The sequence below is a fragment of the Mytilus galloprovincialis genome, chromosome 9 (assembly GCF_965363235.1).
Source record: "Mytilus galloprovincialis chromosome 9, xbMytGall1.hap1.1, whole genome shotgun sequence".
NCBI classification, from domain to species: domain Eukaryota; kingdom Metazoa; phylum Mollusca; class Bivalvia; order Mytilida; family Mytilidae; genus Mytilus; species Mytilus galloprovincialis.
This window is the reverse complement of record NC_134846.1, coordinates 71,835,368-71,841,512: the sequence shown is the minus strand read 5'-3', so window position 1 is coordinate 71,841,512 and position 6,145 is coordinate 71,835,368.

The window sequence follows — 6,145 nt, the reverse complement described above, 5'->3', positions numbered from 1 at the left end:
AAATAGGTAAAAAAAAAATATTCCCTTGAATTTGACAGTTGTAGGTAATTATAAATCCTATTGCAGTAACAAACTTCTGGGTCATATCTTGGGTATTTCAAAGCACCATTATTTTTTTTTATTTTGAGTTTCTATAGAATGTTTTTGAAACTTGAGATTAAATGGTTACAAAAGTTTGTACACAGATTATAAAAAAGTGAAAATTTGATTGGTCAACTTCCAGTGATGGTTATTTTCATATATGCAATGAAATTTTATGTGAAATATTTTCTATAGTACTAGACAGGATAAAACTTTACTCATGCCAAGTATTTCTTTATTTGAAACAAATTTAAATTCTGCACAATTTTTTGAAAGTGCTAATTTAAGGTAGCACAATACAAAGATTTTATAACTCCAACTCCCAAGTTTTAAAATGCTGAAACTTTCTTAATAATGCTTGAAAATTTATAAAAGTGGTAGTTTTAAATAGCTAATAGATTACTCTTTCAAACTAATGCAATGTTAGTATTATGCAACAATTACGTAACCAATTATAATGTTAACTGTGTTTAAAATATTTTTCACCAAATTTCCACTTTCAAATCAAACTAGATATCATTGAGATGGGAGCCATCTCTGTGGGCCCCGCTGTGAATAATGTGCATTAAAAAATTGTATCTTTACCATAGGACATGGAGTTGTCAACTGAAACCAAAGTTTTTGACCTTGACCTTTGACCTAGGAAGTTGTACATAAATTATGACACACCCTTTGGTGTTGGTTTATTTACATGTCAAGTATAAACTTTGAAATGATAACGGTTATCTAGATATGGAGCGGACACGATCTTCACCACAGGACACGGGGTGTTAACTGAAACCAAAGTTTTTGACCTTGACCTTTGACCTAGGAAGTTGTACATACATCATGACACACCCTTTGGTGTTGGTTAATAAACATGTTAAGTATTAAGTATAAAATCATAACGGTTATCTAGATATGGAGCTGACACGATCTTCACCACAGGACACAGGGTTGTCAACTGAACCAAAGTTTTTGACCTTGACCTTTGACCTAGGAAGTTGTACATACATCATGACACACCCTCTGGTGTTGGTTAAAATGGATGTCAAGTATAAACTTTGAAATCATAACGGTTCTCAAGATATAGAGCGGACACGATCTTCACCACAGGACACAGGGTTGTCAACTGAAACCAAAGTTTTTTTACCTTGACCTTTGACCTAGGAAGTTGTACATACATCATGACACGCCCTCTGGTGGTGGTTAATAAACATGTAAAGTATAAAGTATGAAATCATAATGGTTCTCTAGATATGGAGCGGACACAAAGTTAAAGTGTTACAGACGGACAGACTAATCACTATAGGGCGACCCGCCTAAAGGCGGGGCCCTAATTAATCCAAGGCCACTCCTTAACAACGAATATGTGTGATGCGTGTTAATCATAACCTAAACCTAGATATTCGTTCTACCTTATACAATGTTTAATGTATTTTATTTCGTTTGAAATAGGGTTTTTCCCGTTTGCTATTTGTAGTATTATTTATAGATGGGAACTAGAAGACATGTTACGAAGAAGTATATTCACGACGCTGAGGTTGACAAATTACACTTTAAATGTGGGGACTGTGTCGAAACACAAAACAGATTACCTGTGTATACATTGAATATTCTTTAAAAACTGCATTGATACTTTTGGAGGCAATTCCGCCGTATGGAACGAATATTCAGAAACATTTTTACCATAAGAAATATAAGAAATAGATATTAATAAATTCCATAATAATTTTAAGAAACTCTAATGCAAAAGATTGGGGAGGGAGGAAGGAGCGGTCGTGTAAATGCAACGGAGACACGGGGTACATGCGTGTGTAAATATTTCGGGCGAGCCCTCGCAAAATTGATAGAAGTTGCAAATAATCTTAAGTATTATAATCTGCTTTACAAATACCTGCTCGTGAATATATGTAACGGTCATTTTTATATAGGTATGAAAAGCACACAAAGAAGTGTATGTATTTTGATCCAGTTGTTTGCCACCTAAATTTTTATCTGACGGGGTCTGTTTTAAAACACATAGACATGAGTTTTATACAATTTCAACTCGAATCATGTTGCATTCTAGTTTAGAAAATTTATACTCCCGGTCACATAGCTTCGAGGGGATGACTTTTCTTCATTTATTTCCTTCCAACTTTGTCTTAATTTTAACAGTTTCAGCTCAATTTGTATTTTCTTTATAAGGTGTTTGTGATTGATTGATTATTGGTTGCATAACGTTCAGTGGCAAATATTTAATGCCTGTTTAGAACGATAAGAGGTTTGTGTAAAATATGACTCACTACTCATCAGTTGAACATTCCCGCAGAGTTTCAAAAGCATTGCATAATGACTTTGCATTACACCTTAACACCACCTTATGAAAATATTTTGTATTTTACAAATTCCTGGAAAGTTTGGTTGAAATTCGCCAACCGTTTCATAAGAAAATGACAATAGGAAAATTAACACCGATGGCCGATCGGTCTTTCCTCTATATATTAAAGCTAACAATGCTAGGGGTTTCCTAAAATAATTATTATGGCGTTTTCATAGATGTGTACTAACCAGTTGGTTTTTTTTAGGGAGAGGGAGGGGGCTAGGATTAGATTTGAAAAAGGCATCAACTAAGAGCTAAACGACGAGCAGAAAGAAGAAAATGTAAAATGTAAAAAAAAATGAATTTGCGTATATCAGAGTGGCGGGTATATGTCGAACACGATATAAGGCGCTTCAAAACTTTCAGAGTCAATGGAAGCTTATGGAGGCACCCGAGAGAAGAAATCAATCAGACAATAGAGCTTTGTGTGGGATTAATAAAGCCATACATTAAACTTTTTCAGGAACTGTAATACAACAATAAAATTATTATCTAACTGGCTTACTATATATATATAATCAATCTGAATCGAATGAACTTGTATAACTCTCAGCCCCCCTTTTTCTATCCCACCCACTATTGCACGCGTACAACTTTCAAGTCGTATGATAGTCAACAATATTACAAAAGCAAATGTCATTATATTAGGATGTTACGTAAATGTGATTTGAATTCACCAAGACGCACATGATTTAATTTTTATCTATAATCAATGTTTTGACACCGTCCCCAAATTTAAAGTGTAATTTGTCAACCTCAGCGACGAAAATATACCTTTTCGTAACATGTCTAGTATAACTAGTTCGGATACTGGTTTTGTAACAGTATGTACTATTTATAAGTTTGATGTTATGTGCAGGAGGCACGAGGAAAGTTTTGGCGGTTTTTATGGGTGGGGTTTAAAGGTACTATATAAAGTTTGGGATTTAAATGTATTAGTATCGAAGGTGCTCGCAGTTACGTCGAATTGAAGTTGGTCACATAGGTATATATGTGCAGTTGCTGCTATGTTTGTTGTACGTACAGGCGTTGGAGGTATTAGCCGGGGGGAAAGAAACGATGCGAAAGAGGAGCATGTTTATATGAATGCACATGAACGGAGTTGAGTATAATGTTGACTTTATTTACATTCTAAAATCATGTCTGGAGATCATATTATTAAGTTAAAAGCGAATATCAATATATTTGTGTTTTTTAAAAACCTTTTTACAGGTTTGTGATTTTATTTTAAAATACTACAGAATTTGCTTATATAATTCCATTCAATACCGAACCATGTGAACCATGTTGAGTTCATTAATATGATAAACAAATCAGCTTTTAAGCATGCAACTTTTATTTAGAAGTTGGTAGATGAAATGCTCACTAAATATTACAGTGTCCACCTTTTGAAGAAAATCTGACTACTGTTTCAGTACAAAGTTCGGGTAAAGAATTCGTAAGACTTGTACTAGATTTGAGACATGTAAACAACATATGTTTAAACAATAATATAGTATTAGAGGTAGAATGGATACCTAGGAATGAAAATACTTGCGCAGATGCGCTCAGTAAAATATTTGATTTTGATGACTGGGGTGTTTCACAAATATTTTCAAAATTTTTTAATGCTTTATGGGGTCCATCCATTTACTTGTGATACTTTTGCAGATGACAGAAATAAGAGATTATCTGTATTCTTTTCAAATTTTTTTACTCCAGATACACCAGGTGTAGACGCATTTGCATATGATTGGTCAAAATTTAATAATTGGGTAGTTCCTCCTGTTAATTTAATTTCTCGGACAATTAATCATATGCAGATGTGCAAGGCCAAACGTGTTTTAGTAGTAACAAAAATGGAAGTCCATTTTTTGGCCTATGATTGTAGATCGTTTTACTGACACTGATCAAAATTTTGTAAAGGATTTAAGAGAATATAAAAAATCCAAAATCTTTTTTGTGGCTGGGTCACATGACAACAGTATTTTTGCAAAACAGCCTATGAAAAGTCACGTGTTGGTACTGTTAGTTGATTTTAGTTAATGTTTATTTCATATGATATGTATTAAACTTCTCGCAGCGAGATGATTTTGTCACGTAGAGTGATACGAGTTACAGATGAGTTTGAAATGGTATGTATGAAATTTATTTTATTAGATCGCTGGGAGCGATGTTTTTGGTCGCCCAGTGCGACAATAATTCACTCAGGGTGAATTGAGTAACAGTTGAGTTTAAACTGTTGTAATGTATGGACATTATTCATTAGGTCGCTGGGAGCGATGTGATTGGTTGCATAGTGCACCATGGGATGTTGTCGCTGGGAGCGATGTGATTGGTTGCACAGTGCACCATGGGATGTTGTCGCTGGGAGCGATGTGATTGGTTGCACAGTGCAGCATGGAATGTTGTCGCTGGGAGCGATGTGATTGGTTGCACAGTGCACCATGGGATGTTGTCGCTGGGAGCGATGTGATTGGTTGCAAAGTGCACCATGGGATGTTGTATAGATAAATTAATATATAGAAAACAAAAGATTAAATATGAAGGCATTAACTTTTGCACATAATTCAATATATGTATACATTTGATTTGAAGATGAGACTAGTAATCATCATCAATTTTATAGGTTTTTTCATAAAATACCACATTTTTGCTTTTATTTTATCAGCAGGTTGCATTTACTATAAAACGATCAGAGTTTTAGTACCATATTGAAGACCTTATGTCTGTAAGAATAATTTCCAGGATGCCACAATATGCAGGTGTAGGTATAAAAAGTAGCCCGTTTTAATATGTGAGATAAATCGGACAGTACCAAGAGTTCAACTTGGAGAGATCTTAAAACGAATCAATGAAAACAGTTTGAGAAATTATTCAACGATTCAAGATTTGCAAAAGATTTGTCTGCATTACCATCTATTGAATTTGCGGAAGCGTCCGGTTCAATATGTCCTATTTGACGTTCCGATTGTCGACTTGAAATTGATATTGGTCCAGTTTAGTGGTTAAAGATTTATCTTCAATTAGCAATATCTCAAAAGACTTTATATCGGCATCTTATTCTGAACTGTTTCATTTCCTTTGTTTCGATGTTACTGCGAGCAACTAATCCTATATCTGTGTTTGTCTTGTTTATAGCCTATTGAATTAGAGATTAAATGCTTTAAATTCGGACGAGCAGGGCGAGGGAGAATTTAAATGTATTTTATTTTATTTGAAATAGGGTTTTTCCCGTTTGCTATTTGTAGTATTATTTATAGATGGGAACTAGTATAACTAGTTCGGATACTGGTTTTGTAACAGTATGTACTATTTATAAGTTTGATGTTATGTGCAGGAGGCACGAGGAAAGTTTTGGCGGTTTTTATGGGTGGGGTTTAAAGGTACTATATAAAGTTTGGGATTTAAATGTTTTAGTATTGAAGGTGCTCGCAGTTACGTCGAATTGAAGTTGGTCACATAGGTATATGTGCAGTTGCTGCAATGTTTATTTTACATACAGGCGTTGGAGGTATTAGCCGGGGGAAAAGAAACGATGCGAAAGAGGAACAATGTTATATGTCATGTGTTTATATATTGTTTCAATCGAAGAAATATGTACAATAAAGTAAAATAAAATATTGTATCGCAAGAGAAAATAATATGTTACTGCGAGCAACTAATCCTATATCTGTGTTTGTCTTGTTTATAGCCTATTGAATTAGAGATTAAATGCTTTAAATTTGGACGAGCAGGGCG